The sequence below is a fragment of the Carettochelys insculpta genome, chromosome 1 (assembly GCF_033958435.1).
Source record: "Carettochelys insculpta isolate YL-2023 chromosome 1, ASM3395843v1, whole genome shotgun sequence".
Classification (NCBI taxonomy): Eukaryota; Metazoa; Chordata; order Testudines; family Carettochelyidae; genus Carettochelys; species Carettochelys insculpta.
The window spans coordinates 327,638,313-327,654,105 of NC_134137.1; the positions used below are offsets into that span (position 1 = coordinate 327,638,313).

The 15,793-nt window shown below is 38.9% G+C and overlaps 1 protein-coding gene across 4 annotated transcripts in view; it reads right to left on the reverse strand.

Annotated features, from left to right (window-relative positions):
• IMMP2L (inner mitochondrial membrane peptidase subunit 2) overlaps nucleotides 1-15,793 on the reverse strand; it is an 850,269-nt gene that overhangs the window by 690,234 nt on the left and 144,242 nt on the right. The window lies entirely within an intron of this gene.

A 15,793-nucleotide genomic window follows, 5' to 3' on the forward strand; every position in this document is an offset into this window, starting at 1 on the left:
ACTGAAGGCAACTCAATGTGGGACAATGACATCACATACCAAAACCATTTACAGGGCACTTTTTCCCCATACTGCACCAGCAAAAATACTCAGAATGCTACAGGGCTGAGAACTGTGGGATAAGGTCCCATAATGCACTGCTGCAACAGTCAATGTTTGATGATTGAGTGTGGCAGCAATAAGTCGACTCTGTCAGGAGGTAAGAATAGTCAAATTCATAAAACCCAGCATTATAAAATCAATTTTAATAAAAATCAAATTTACATCATAGTGAAGACGTAGGAATCCTTAGTGACTAGGAATCAGTTCCTTGGACCTAGCAGTTTATTCATATCAAGAACCCAATACATTCCTATGACCTTAGTCATGCAGGACATGAAACTAGATAACCATAATAGCCCCTTCTGGATTTATGAAATGTCACATAGCCAGGGAAGAACATAAGAAAAAAAGTAAACCAGAAGCTCAGATCTAAATACAAAATCACCTATTGTGGTAGCATTTTAGTCCTTGGTTTCTCAGTTGACCCCAATTTGCCAAAGCTTTCTAGCTGCATTGTTTCTACAAAATTTTACAAGCAGTAAAACTCAAAAGTGCAAAAAGCCAAAGTCATACAAAGTAGCTTTCATGTTTTCTTTGAGTTCTTTATTCTTGTTTAGTGCAACTCCTTGGTCTCTCTCCCCTCAGAGAAAATGCCTCCTTCAAATTTTACATAAACTCAGCTCACCTTCATTAGTTCTCAAGTGGCAGGGCCTTTTTGTGTCTCTCTAAATCATGTCTAGGAATTCCCCGTAAACACCTGGTTATTGGCTTACTTGGCAAAGACTCCTACCAGGGAAAGAATACAGAAGAATTTCAGTATCCACTACCTGTAGTCCACTTTATATGTTCACCACATCTCTAATAACTTTCTTTTCTTTGTACATATGCTGTTTAATCTGCAAGTATTAAAAAGCATGACAACTAACAAACTCATCCCATTATTCTATCACAACAGGAATTTGGTTCTTTTGTTTCTTTTCATGAGGCTCTTTTCATGCCATGTCCCTGGCAGTTGTGACCAGCTGAGACACTTGTTCACTGCTAATTATGAGTCCAGATCTAAACAGGAGGAGTCTTATATAAGAACGGGCATTCTGGGTCAGACCAAAAGTCCATCTAGCCTAGCATCCTGTCTGCCGACAGTGTCCAGTGCCAGGTGCCCCAGAGGGGGTAGACCGAAGACAATGATGCAGCAACTTGTCTCCTGCCATCCATCTCCAGCCTCTGAACAGAGGCCAGGGACACCATTCTTAGCACCTGGCTAATAGCCTTTTATGGACCTAACCTCCATGAATTTATCTAGCTCTTCTTTGAACTATCTTATAGTCCTAGGCTTCACAGCCTCCTCTGGCAAGGAGTTCCACAGGTTGCCTGTGCGTTGTGTGAAAAAGAACTTTCTTTTATTAGTTTTAAACCTGCTACCCATTAATTTCATTTGGTGTCCTCTAGTTCTTATATTATGGGAACAAATAAATAACTTTTCTTTATTCACCCTCTCCACACCACTCATGATTTTATACACCTCTATCATATCCCTTCTTAGTCTCCTCTTTTCTAAACTGAAAAGTCCCAGTCTCTAACCTCCCCTCATATGGGAGCCATTCCAAACCCCTAATCATTTCAGTTGCCCTTTTCTGAACCTTTCCTAATGCCAAAATATCTTTTTCGAGGTGAGGAGACCACATCTGTATGCAGTATTCAAGTTGTGGGCATATCATGGTTTTATATAAGTGCACTAAGATATTCTCTGTCTTGTTCTCGATCCCTTTTTTACCGATTACTAAAATCCTGTTTGCTTTTTTGACTGCTGCTGCACACTGTGTAGATGTTTTCAGAGGACTATCCATGATAACCCCAAGATCTCTTTATTAGTTGTAGCTAAATTAGCCCTAACCATATTGAATGTATACTTGGGGTTATATACACTTATCCACATTAAATTTAATTTTGTCATTTTGTCACCCAATCACTCAGTTTGGTGAAATCTTGCAGCAGATTGTTCTCAGTAAAAGATATTCAACTTTGGAAGTAAGTTCTCCTTGTACATACACAGCCAAAATTTGATGACCTTCAGGGCACAGTGAAAGGATCAAATATTTTCCACGGTATTTCTTGGGTTCTCACAGAGGGTTAAATAGGATTTTGGAATTAACAGAAAGGGAGAAAATTTAGTGCGGTGGCAATGAAGGTCTTTATGTATTAATGACTATCTAGTCCCTATAATTCTATACGGACATCTTTTATAAATTAAAATTAAATATGCACATACATCAAGCCACAAATATTTCTTCATTAAAAGTACATGTAATGTGAGATACCATAGGTAGAAAATGTAATAGATTGCAAAAAATACAAAAGTATGACAAATGTAGTTAATGTGACACTAGCAAAACTATTTCAGTGAACTCAAAGGCTTCACTCATAGGTTTTCTATTTAATATAACACATTCTACACCAACTCCTTAACACTGTATTGTAAACATTCTTGTGATATTGGTAACATCTTTTCAGGAAATAAACAATGGATTTTGTCTAAACTAAACTACGTTAAAAAGGAAAACCCAAAGCCTTCTATATACCTGTGGAAAAACTGCATCAGCATAAAACCTCATTTCTTCATAAGCAACAATAAGACAAAATTAACTATTCATAGATACCTATGAAATTAAGTCATCCATACCAGATGAAAATGACCATAAATACTGTTAAAATATGTGTATTTGTGTAGCCTTTAACCAAGTGTATGGATATTCTCATTCCCCTGTTCTTGCATTGTATAAAATGGAAAAGATCAACATCTTTTCTACCTTTCTTAAACATTCATTGTTTTGCGCCTCTCCATCATGTACCTCAAACATCGATTCTCCTCTCTACGTAAGCAGTCCCAACTTTTCTGATCTCTTCTCATAAACAGATCTCTGCATGTGTCTAGTCATTTTTGTAACACTTTTCTTGAGCATCACTTTTTCTACTGTAGCTTTGCTAAGACAGAGTCAAAACCTGGAGAAATTAAAATCAATAGTACAACTCACTTGGAAAAATAGTTTTATGATATTTTCAGTATAATTTTCCTTAATCCAATTCTTTAAACTTCCTGACACACATTTTATCTTAGTCTTCATAATAAAAGAAAAGAAAGGCTGAGCTGTCTTTATACACATATTCATGAATAGTTTCACATCAATAGTGTCACTGTTTAGAAGATGTTTCTAATGCAAATTTCTTTTGAAAGAAGGTGACATAGATTTCTTTGGCTGTGGAACGTAACAGACTCATAATACAAAATCTTAAATTTCAGGCACCACACAGGAAAAGAAATGCTTTTAATTTTTTTTCCCAGTTTTATTTCAGAATAGAATAGCCCTTTTAATTTCAATTTCTTGTTCTGTTACCAATTAAACTATCTTTTCATGATTTGGTATATGAAGGTTCGCCTCTTCCTTCTGTGACCATAATACAAGCCATAACTGAGATTTAAGTTATGATGGCAATGATGCAATATGTAGTCCACAGATTTTAATATGAGCTATATTAAAATATATCAAGTGAAAGGGTTAACGTCCACGAGAGGCAATTAAACTAAATTACGATAAAATATCCTTTCTTCCAAAAAGGAAACTGTTCTACCCACTCAGAACGTGTGCCAAGTAGTATCAGTAGAAAGACATGCTAATATTACCAGGGAGAGAAATTTTGAGTTGTTAGCACTGCATGGCTCTTGCTTAAATAGAAATAGAGAATTTCAGTTCCATGATGGCAAAAATTAAATCCAGAGAGGAGGCAATAAATACTGGCCAGAAGAAAATCAAAGCAGTTTAGTAACACAAGAGATAAGCCAACAACAGATGCAATATGATGCTAAGGCTGAAATCAAATCCAATTAGTTGGATGAAAAAACTATACTGAGAGTAGAGAACCAGAAACTACACTCAGGAACATAAATTTTTAGAAGGCTGAAATTAGTCTTGTAAATTGAATCAAGAGAGGAAACAATTGGAACCGACTAAAACTTTCTCCACGACATGGGACCGTGAACTTTTAGAAGGCTCAAATTAGTCTTGTAAATTGAATCAAAAGAGGAGCCAATTGAAACAAAACAGACTAAAACATTCTCCAGGACATGGGGCTGAGGAAAGAGGGAGTGGAAGAGAGAAATCGAACAATATGGCTGAACTAGAACTTTCTAAGAGGTTGTAAACATTGAGAAACATTTGAGGACTTCTAATCACCTTCGCAATTAACAGTGTAGATCAAACTACAAAACAAGTTATTTAAAGAAGCCACTTAAAATGAAGAGAACAAATTAACACTTCTGCAATCATAGGGGGGGCATAGGGTTGCACATTGTTGTAATGAACCATAAAAACTGCATGTACATTGAGACCATGATTTCTGATGTCTAGCAGAGTTATAAACCAAAGTTGATAAAAGAATCTTTTTAAACATACTTCTGCCTCTACTGTAATCTACCCACTGAATCCAAAAGAAGCCACAAAGGCTCAGTAACTATAGATTAGTATTTTTGTTTGAGTAATATAGAAACTTACTGTCATACAAGACAAAACTTGGGGAAACTATAATAAAAAGTAGAGTCCCCACACCACAAAGACAGGAGACAGCTTAAATCCTAGGGAAATAAAAGCACTTAAACCAACTGATTGCATACTGTGTTACTGTACCATAAAATATATTAAGCTCTTTATGAATGTGTATAGTATTCTGAACTTTATGGTCTTCACAATATTATACAGATGATGGTTATATATTGAACTATTAATGTATGTAAAAACTTTGCTGATAATCTATGATGCAACTCCAGCTCTACATCTTAGCAGGATGGTGAGCAGTCAAGCAGGGAAGTGGACCTCAAAAACAAGTTGTTCACACAAAACCTCACCAAAAAGTTGTTGACTATCCACTGTCCAGCCAAGAAAAACATAATAGCAGACCATTAGCGTTAACTGGAAGACCGTGAAACAATTAGAAACTGAAAAAAAAAAATCACAGCTCTCCAACATCACCCACTCACCCAAGCCCTTCCTCCGTCAAAGCCACCATCCTCCTCCTCCTCTGCCCCGCAACCCACACTCAGTCACCTTTGCCAGAGGCAGCTAGCTCCATGTGGGCCTTTGCAGCCACCTGCTTTGTATAGCAGCTGTGCCGGGCTGCCCACGTGAAATGGCAGAGGCTTAGAGGTGGAAGCAAGGGCCGTCTCTTTCCTGGGGTGAGGGGAATGACGAGGGAGGGGTTGGGTTGCCTCATGCCCCCCACCATGGAATTGCCTTATGCCTCCCAAGGGAGGCACACCCCCCAGTTTGGGAAACCATGGTCTAAGGGTATGTCTACACTACTGGGAAAATCAACCTGGTGAGGGTTGATCTTCTGGGGTTCAATTTTGCACACCTGTGCAAAATTGTATCTGAGGTTAGCAGCTGACCCCTGCATTCCTCAATATCATGAGGAGTAAGAGGGAGAGGGGCATCGATGGGAGATTTTCTCCCATCAACCTCTCTCTGTGTAGACAGCCAGGCAAGTCTATTGCAGATATGTCGATTCTTGCCATGCAACTGCCGTAGCTAGAATTGCATATCTGCAATCAACTCACCTCTTGAGTGCAGACCAAGCCTAAAGGACTCACCACAGTTCCAAGTATTCAGCTCCCTTGGAGAACAAATCCAAAATTATAAGAAATTCACTTCCTCCCTCAATGTGGAAGAAAGTATGCATAACTTCCTGCTCCCCCCAATAGAAATTATATAAACTGGGTTATACCATAAACAAGAGGTAAGTTTATTAACTACAAATGGTATATTTTAAATGGCTAAAATATGTCATAAGCAGAACAAAGTAGGTTATTAATAAAATAAAACAAATCACACAAACTAAGGTATGTATATTCATTAATTCCTCACCCTAAATATTGTTTCAGGTAGAGAGTTATTCACAGTTCCATCTCCATCACTGACAATTTTTCAATCAAGGTAGAATTTTTTTTCCACTATATGCTCCAGGAATTATTTTGAAGGAAAAAGTCTATGGATTGTGTTATGTAGGACACCAGAGTAGATCAATGATTTTCAACCTTGTGTCATGTAGATATGCCTAAAAATTTTCGAATGGAGATGTGGACACCTTTGGAAATCTTAGACATGGTCTGCAGACCCGAAATGCTCCATGCACCACACTCTGAAAACCACTGTTTTATGGTAAAGACAACCTTTCAGTAATCCCTATACATAGTCTGCAGATCCCCCAGACCAAAGATTGTAAACCACTGCACTAGATAATCACAGTAACCCCTTCTGGGATTGGAATCTGTGAAAAGCTATGAACGTGACTTGCTAATTCATGTGAGAACTACAACTACTTGTCTTTCCTTGGATTTTCTCTCAAGTTAGCAAACCTATGTTAAAAACACACTCCTTTCTGGATTGAAGAGAAAATCTCTGTTAGCTTTCCATGTTTCACACTCAGCATATATCTACCACACAATTGGAGGTATGACTGGAGCACATGAAGACATACTGAAACTACTTTAAGTTTATATACTACTAAGTTTATATACCAATAGCAGTAAAGCCATAGCAGCATGTGATACATACTACAAACACAAACCCTTCACGTACTTCAGATGCCAGCAATCCAATTTTTAAACTTTTTTTTTTTGTGGGCAACCACTCTCAGTCAATTTCCATTTGACTGTAACCAGGCTGCTAAATTTTGGCACCTCTATTGCCCAGCATTTTAGCAGGTCCAGTTTCATGCTTGTTGCACTTGAAACAATGTTTCAATTCCTGCATATTTCATGCTTGGCAACCAAATCCATTGCTGTTTAACTCACCAGATTTAAATTAAACTTGTGCGGTTAATTAAGCGATGACAGATTTTGCCCCTTCAACCTGATGCCAACCTATTATGAACTATAACTGCACTAGAGAAGCAATTCTGTAAATTAAATCCAGAGAATTTCCCATGAAATAATAAGGCAGGTGGTAGAAATGTTTGCAGGTGACTAATCTGCAAAGAGCAAGTTGTTCCACTCCAAAACCAAAACAACAAATTGAATCAATATAACAGAATGATTTTCCAGCAAGGGAAAGATGAAGCCTGGTACAAACAGTATTTTAACTATTACAATCAGATTAGAGCTAAAACAAGCAAGTGTTGAAATTAGGTTGTTAAAAGTTTCTGACAGAAAACATATTCTAAAGAAAGGTATGACTGCAGAATTATGGGAAACTGAATGATGTTTAGTACATTTTAGCACAAATTATATCTTTAGAAGAGAAGGGGGTAAAGCCTAAAGCCTGGCTCCCAGAGATGGATTTATTCAGTACTTATACTGAAATAACAATCAGAATAAATATTTCAGGGGAAAAAGTTCTGCTGAAGTATGAGCATTTATTCACACAAAGAACCAGCTCACACGATGCATGTGCAATAGAAGTTCAACACTGATAAAGGGTGTGAACATGTCTCAATTTATTATAAAACAACCCTTACAACTGACAATAGAAAAGGAAAGTAGGCTTTACACACCATTAACAAAGCATACGATGAAGGACTTTTGATGACTTTCTTCTGTAATTTTGTTTATGCAAAGGGCAGCATCAGATTTTGCATGTATTCCAGTGCAGAAAATGAAAGCAAGTTACTAAAAAGAGAAAGGATTCCTATCCTTTGCCTCATCTTATAATGATAATTAGCTGGATGATGGAGATTGAAATTATGTTTTTTCACACTAGATCTTAAAGATGGTTTGGGCAGGTTGAAGAAGATCCCAGAGAACAAGAAAAGACTGCTTGTATAGCAGAATATGGGCAACAGCAATTTAAAATAATTCTCTTTGAACTATTAGATATATCTGCATCTTTTAAAAGAGGCATGATGAGGGTATTGATAGTATTTGTGTCTCAGCCTGTTTATTATAATTGGATGACTTGCTGGTATGTACGATATTTTTTGAATAGGAACTGATGCATGCACAAATAGTCTGAGATAAGGTTAAGTATGGTATTTGAAACAGAAGATAATGGGATGGGACCTGTTTAAAAATAAAGCTAATTTGTCTTTGATATTTGACTGCTGGAAAAAACATTTCTATTGACAAAAGAAACACCTGGTAAACTGTTTAAATACCCACAGACAAAGATTTCTAGTGTACTGCTCTTATTACAGAAGTTTCTTTGCTAGATTTGTCAAAATAATAAAGCATTACTAGTTTGATAAGAAAGCTAGTTTGAGCTGCTTTATTTTGTTTCTTAAGCACGACGCTGAAAACATTGTTTTGCCACCCAAAATTGAAAATAGGGGAAAAAATTAAACAAAATTAAGTAAGTAAAAAATGGTATGGCAGTAGTGGACCATACCACTCAGATAGATAAGTTAACAATTAAGCATATATTAAAACACATAAGGGAGGAGGGATGGCTCAGTGGTTTGAGCATTAGCCTACTAATCCCAGGATTGTGAGCTCAATGCATGAGGGGACCATTTAGGGATCTGGGGTGAAGAAAAAAAAGGATGGTGCTTGGTCCTGCCAAGGAGGCAGGGGACTGGACTTGATGACTTGTAGGGTCCCTTTCAGCTCTATGAGATGTGTATCTCCATACATTATTATTATTTACAGCTTAAAAGCTTCATAACTTAACTAGGCACACAATATTGGCACATAGCCAAGGATAATGCATTGGCCCTATCAGTCAAATTGGTCTGCGACTAGTGTATTGGTAGGCAGATATGGACTTAGGGTAAGTGAAGGTCACTCTAAAACTGCAGGGAGGGATCAGTCAGGCATGTTCAGTTCAAAGGCGGTGAGATTCAGCATCCCATAATAGTAAATGCCTCATACTGATAAAATTTATTGTTTAAGAGCTTTGATTGACAGTGAGATTTAATCGTTGTGATTGGTCTAAAAGTATGGACCAGAGAGTTTAAGGGTGCCTGGAGGACAGGTATGCTAACACTAGGATGGAAAAATAAGCCAATTAAAACAGGCCACAAATGTTTAACAGATGGGGAGCAAGGAGGCAAAAGTCAAGTCAATTTACAAGAAGAAAAAGGAGAAGACGACAAAGATCAGAGGACAGTAAAGAGCAAGAAAGCAGCAGAAGCAACTACAGAGTGACAGCAGCAGCAGCGGAGCTGCTGGGACACAGCAGAAAAGGTTTCTTGGATGCAAGGAAAGGATGACTATGGAACTTAACTATGCTACCTAAGGTGTAAGCAACAGATTAGAAATAGGGTTAATGAATCTATATGCTTGGAATAATAAAGGTAAGTATCTGTGATGTGTGTGTTTATATTACTGTAAACTTTAGAGTTTATTAAGTTTGCTGTCAGTATCCTGATATGGTTGATCTCCCTGGGTAAAACATAATCACTTAAGACACTCCAACTGAATAATAAACATTATCGTATTGGGAACTTTAGCATGCATATTTTTGCACTCAAGGATTTATGTTTATGTTTTAATTTATATTTAGATTAATTTTGTTAAAGTTTGGTTACAAAAAATACCGAGAACACTTTGTTCTGGAAAAATACTGCTTAGGTAACAATCCTTCGAGCCGAGGGCTGTATCCCTAGGGGTAAATATATCTAGTCTGTTCCGGGGAATTTCCTGATGGTCAACAAGATCCTTCTTAAGCTCTGGCAATTCTACTATGGCATCCCTGCTCCTTTCAGTGTACAGGAAGCAATTAATACAGGTTAACATGTTGGGAAACAGAAAGTATGGAATAGGAGGGTTAATCTAACATTGGGTTTCCCAACCTATGGGCTGGGACCCAAACATGGGTCACGATTACATTTCAAAAGGGTCGCCTGCTGGGCTGGGTGACTCCACAGATAGCTAGTAAGAAGCCATTCACACACCAGAAGTGGTTCTCAACTTCTTAATTGGATTAACAGCCATCAGGCAGTTAAGCCAATCAATTAAATTGAGAACCATTTCAGCTGCAGGGCAGAGAACTGCATACTTGAGGAGCAGCGCCCAGCTCAAGTATGGTGGAGGCTTGAGTCCGAGGTTGGGAGGGAAAGCAAAGCTGATCAACTCCTGGCTTCCAGCCTCTGCAGGAGGTGGGATCCCCCCAGACAGCACTGCCAGCTGGGGCTCTGCGCCAGTCAGCTTCCAGCCACAGAGGTTTGGGGTCCCCCTTGGCCCCAGCCGGCTTCCAGCTGCAGGGGGTCTGGGTCTCCCCCTCGCCAGCCCCAGCCAGGGTTCCCGTGGCTAGCTCTGCTGGCCACAGCTCTGCCCCAGCTGGCTTCCCACCATGGGGATGGGGGTTCTCCCCCATACTGGCCAGGGTTCCATGGCTGGCGCTGCCAGTCGGGGCTCTGTGCCCCAGCTGGCTACCAGCCTTGAGGGTTCCTGTGCCTCCCCTAGTGCCCTCCAGCCTTTGAGTGACTCCTAACCCCTGAGAGTGACTCCCCTAAGCCCCCTGCAGCCCAAGTGTTACTTTACTAGCCCCTGAGTGAGACACCCTTTGCCACTGAGTGACTCCTAGTCCTGGAGTGTGACTCCTCGAGCCCCCTTTAGCCCCTGAGTGCAACTCTCCTAACCTTTGTGACTCCCTTTTCTCCCTGCAGCCCTTGAGCAACTTCTAGCACCTGAGTGGACTCCCCTAGCACCCTCCAGCCCCTGAGTGACTCATAGCCCCTCAAGGTGACTCCCCTAGCCCCTGATTGTTGGGTTTAAGCCGGGGGGAGCAGTTTGGGGATGAGTGTCTTTCCACCACCACAACTCTGATTAACTGTAGTAAATGTAGTGTTATTCTATTAATATATTAACCCTTTTCTATGAAATAACTTATGAATATATAAACATGAGGGGGCCTAATTTTATATTCATGCCTCAGGTGCAAAATTAGTTAGTTATGCCACTGCCCCCCACTCCCTGATTTTTGCATTGCCTTGGGTCACCTAGTCTTCCTGTCTTCCTAAATTGTCAAAATGGGTCACCATCTGGAAAAGGTTGGGAACCACTTCTTTCAGATTTCTGGTCTGTTCTTGGGATAATAAATTATGAGAGAAAATTTACTTAACTATCTGTAATTTTTCCATCTCTGAAATGGCACACGGTGATCTGTGATCAATTAAAACTGTGTTATTCCACAGGGACTCCTTTTTATTTTTAAATTCTCTCTCTCTAGCTGTACTGTCTGCAAACGAAAAACAGATGGCTTCTGTAACACCTCACCTAACTGCCTAGTTTAAAAAGACAAACTATAAATTCTGATCAATAAACATTACAAAAGATTAGCTCTCTCTATGCAGGATACTTTATCTACTTATATATTCAGTATACAAAAAATAGAAATGAAGGTAATATTTGAATATGAGGAAATCCCAAGATGTCCCTGTCTCTCCCTCATAGGAATGTTCCAAAAGGGGGCGGACAGGGGGGTGAAGGAAGGAATGAGACAATTCCCCTACAACTAGTACTCCATGTAGAATCTGCAGCCATTCTGGATGGAGTTTCATGGAGCACAAGGTGTCCTTTTTTAAGAAAGAAGAATTAGGGATGCAGTAAATAAACGTTACTATTCTCCCTTGTGTGTGCCTGGCACTCCATGATCCTTTATAAATATGAAGTAGGCAGCAATAAAATCAATCCCGACATATAAGAGAGAAACTTACAACATGAAGAAAACTAACTCAAGAGGAAAAATGCAGCACTTATTTGAGAAGTGGTGTTTAATTTTTGTTTTTCTTCATTTCCTTCCATGACCATATGAAGGGTTTTAATGAAGGAAAACAAAGAGAGATTGCAAAACTCTCTGTTCAAAGGTCACAACAGACACAGACAACATATTGTAGTCAGCCACAATCCCCCTGCTCCACTCCATCTTGCCCCTCTTAGGTGCTTCAGAGTACAAAGTACCAAAGGAAACAGCCCAGTCTTGGAATGCCTGAAAGCACAGATGCGCTAATTTCAAGCACAGTCTTTGATGCCTCAGAGCACAGATGTACTGCCTCATCATGACCCTAAACAGGCCAAAACCACACAACAAAACACAAACAGGCTGGCACACAACCAGGGCCTCAGGCTGCCCTTCGCTAGTACCGGTGATTGACATGCCTACACATCGTCCCAGGAGAGGAATCTCATGCCCATAAGAAAAGAATGTCTAAATTATCTCCACCTCGCAGGTGCGAATTAAGTCCCTAAAACTCCCTGTAAGAACTAGCGTCACAAAACAATCTAACACAATTGGCATCTTTAAGATAAGGAAGAGTGTATGTAACCCAAGGGGTATAAAGAACAGTCTAGCAGCCCCCTCTAATTAAGCTCAAATTACCTCTACCTGCTGGTCAGGAAGGTCTTTGCCTCCCGAGGTCCCAGGGGACGCCCTCCTCGTACTACTTCTTCCCAAGGGAATAAGTAACAAACACTGGCCACGCCAAAGTCAGGTAACGCAGGGGTAAAAATAAGACCTGCTATGTGTTTTGCTTTTGCGCGCATTTAATAATAGATCTATAAATTAAAGTACTTTGTTATACGCTAGCTGATTGTATTCACTTTTCTTCAGCTAATCTTTTTAAATTAAATTCAGTATGGAACTAATAAAATGAAATGATCTCTGAACTTCTGTAGTTTGCTCTATTTGAACAATGTAGGTGAAAGAGGTGGTTATATGAAACTTTAAGTTCTGAAGCATTGTCTGCTATCTTGGATATAATGAATATTTTATGTATTGAAAAGATTTTTATTTATGCTTATCTTTTTCAGCAGTCCTGCTTCATAATGCTTTATTCATCTATTTGTGAAAGACAGCATTACTTTCCCCATAAAAACTGCTCATTTCACACTAAAGCTGCTGTTGCATTTCCTGACACTTAACTGACAATCCCACCACTCAAATGAAAAATACGAACAGGAGAATAGAAAAGATTACAGATGTGAAACTCAAACAGTACTGGATTAGCACAGCATATTGCAAACCAGACCATCTTGTGTCCATATATTAATCTCCTAGACAACCCTTGTAACCCCTTTTTACAGATAAGTGAGCAAAAAGATAACAAAACATTAACCATCTGAAATCAATTTATTAACAATCTTGCATTTAAATACCCTCTGTTCCTTCACCTAACATATAGCTAACATTTTTAACTAAGTATTAGTGATTTTGGCGACTGGTCTGTATCTGACATGAAGCGTGTGAGAAAATTATGTTTTATCTTTTCACTAACACTTACATAATGATGTAAAGGTTTTAAATATCTAAAAATAAAAGAACCAAATAAAAGCCTCAGACTTTGGCTGTCATTCAAAAGGGAGGCACATACTCCAGAAGGTATGGGAAATAGATGGAAATGAGTAATTTCAATATATTCTCTCCTTAAAATAAAACAAGCAGAGCTGCTTCAAATTTATGGCAATAGGTACTTGTAAATGTGCCAGGATTTCCATTATGAACCTCTTCTTTCAAAATATCCCATTCAACAAGAGGCAAAACATGTTCAGACTGAAAGGCTTATTATGTTGAAATGTGGAAGGCACTGGACAGATTTTCACCAATCCCTCTCTCTCCTCCCCCCCCCCCCCAAAAAAAAAGGCAGCAACAGATGATCTTTTATTCTGTTCAAGCAAAAGAAAAAATGAATTTAAAAAAAACAGGATACTAACATGGAGAGTTATCCTTAATATGGATTCTTTTCCATTCTCACTAGTAATTGAAACAATTACTGACCCAGTAAACTCTATCATAGCAAGCTGACTTAAACAATTCTACTAACATATAATATATTCACTGAGACTTATCTAAGGTTCATCTCTTTCCTGATATATTAGCATAATTCTCTGCACACCTTCAAAACAGCAAGAGAAGAAAAAAAAAAAGCTACCATGACTAAGCATCAGAGTAAAAGCAGCCGTTAGAGGAGAAAAGGCATCCTTAAAAACTGTAAGTCAGATCCTACTGAGGAATATGGAAAAGCACACCAACTCTGGCAAGTCAAGTATAAAACTATAACCAGGCTGCCCAAAATAGAACCTAAAAAGTACATCAGAAGGAGGCAGTGTGCCAAGCAATTAACTCTGCCTCTGTACAATTACTGTGCTAAGGACATACAAGAACACTATAGAGAAGCCAAAAGAATTCTTTAGATCCATCTTAACTGCAAAAGACGTGAGGGAGATTCCAACACTTTAGCTATTGTTTTCAGATGACAAATCTGAGTCATTGCTTCAGATTGAAGGGTCAGCAGAGGTGGAAAAGTATCAATGGTTAGATTTCACAATGGAAAGTGGGAAATAGAAGGGTCCCCTCAATGATCTATTTTGGAACCTGGACTGTTCAGCATAATAACAAATCATCTGATGAAAGGGGTAAAAAGTGTGGTGACAAAATTTGCAAGATGACACAAAATGACTCAAGACAGTTAAGTCCAAAATCAACTATGATTAGCAAAGAGATCTCTCAAAATATGGCAGAAGAAATTCAAGGTTGAAAAATGCAAAGTAATGTACACTGGAAGTTATAATCTCAACCACACATACAAAATGATAGGGGCTAAATTAGATGTTACAAGTCACTAAAAATATCTAGGAATCATTATGAATAGTCTTTGAAACATCACCTCAATGTGCAGCAGTAGTCAAAAAAGCTAAAAGCAAGTTAGGAACCATTAGAAAAGGAATAGAAAATACCATAATGCCACTATATAAATTCATGGCACACTCACACCACGAACACTGCACACAGTTCTGGTCACCCAGTCTCAGAAAAAGACTTATTACAGTTTGTAAAGGTACAGAGAAAAGCAATCACAGGGATTAGAAGTATGGAACAGATTCCATACAAAGAAAGATTAAAAGGACTTCGACTGTTCAGCGCAGAAAAAGGAAAACTAGCTGGTGATAGGATAGAGGTTTATAAAATCATGAATAATGTATACAGAGTAAACAGGGAAGTATTATTTATAATACACAAAAAAGGAAGATCACTTATTAATAGGCAGCAGCTTTAAAACAAGCAAAAAGGAAATACTTCTTCACACAATTGTGCCACAGACCAAAAGTATAAATGGGTTCAAAAAAATTTAACAAACTCATAGGCTGTGTCTACACTTGCCCCCTTCTTTGAAAACTTCTTTGAAAACTTTGGGAATAAAAGCACTTTGACGTAACACGGGCACTCCGAAGTGCCCACAGCTACACAGCATGCCGGCACTTCGAAGTCTGACACTTTGAAGTTGCCATGGGGACAATTACCTTAATGAAGTGCTGCATATTCATAACAGGACTTCATTAGTATTCTCCAATCAGGCTGATTATCATGCCACCTTCGAAGAAGGGGGGGAAGTGTACATATAGCCATAGAGGCTAGGTCCATCAGTAGCTATTGTTCAAAATGGTCAGACACACAACCCCATGCTCCAGATGTCCCCAGACCTCTGACTGCCAGAAGCTGAGGCTAGATGACAGGGATAGATCAACAATTGCTCTGTCCGATCCATTCTGTCTGAAGCACCGGCTGCTGGCCAGTTTGGAAAGACAAGATATTTGGGCAGACAGACCATTGGCCTGACCCAGTATGGCCATTCTTATGTCGAACAGTAGCTACTAAAACTCGACATTTTTACATCAGCAGGAATGGATCAATAGCTTCCAAGAGTTTTAAAAGATTCTGGCTGAAGACCTCTGTGGACAGCTAATGTACTTTTCAGTAAGCCTGGAACACTGGGGAAATTTCAGAGGCCTGTAAGAAAGCTAATATTGTGTTAATATTTAAAAGGGTAATTG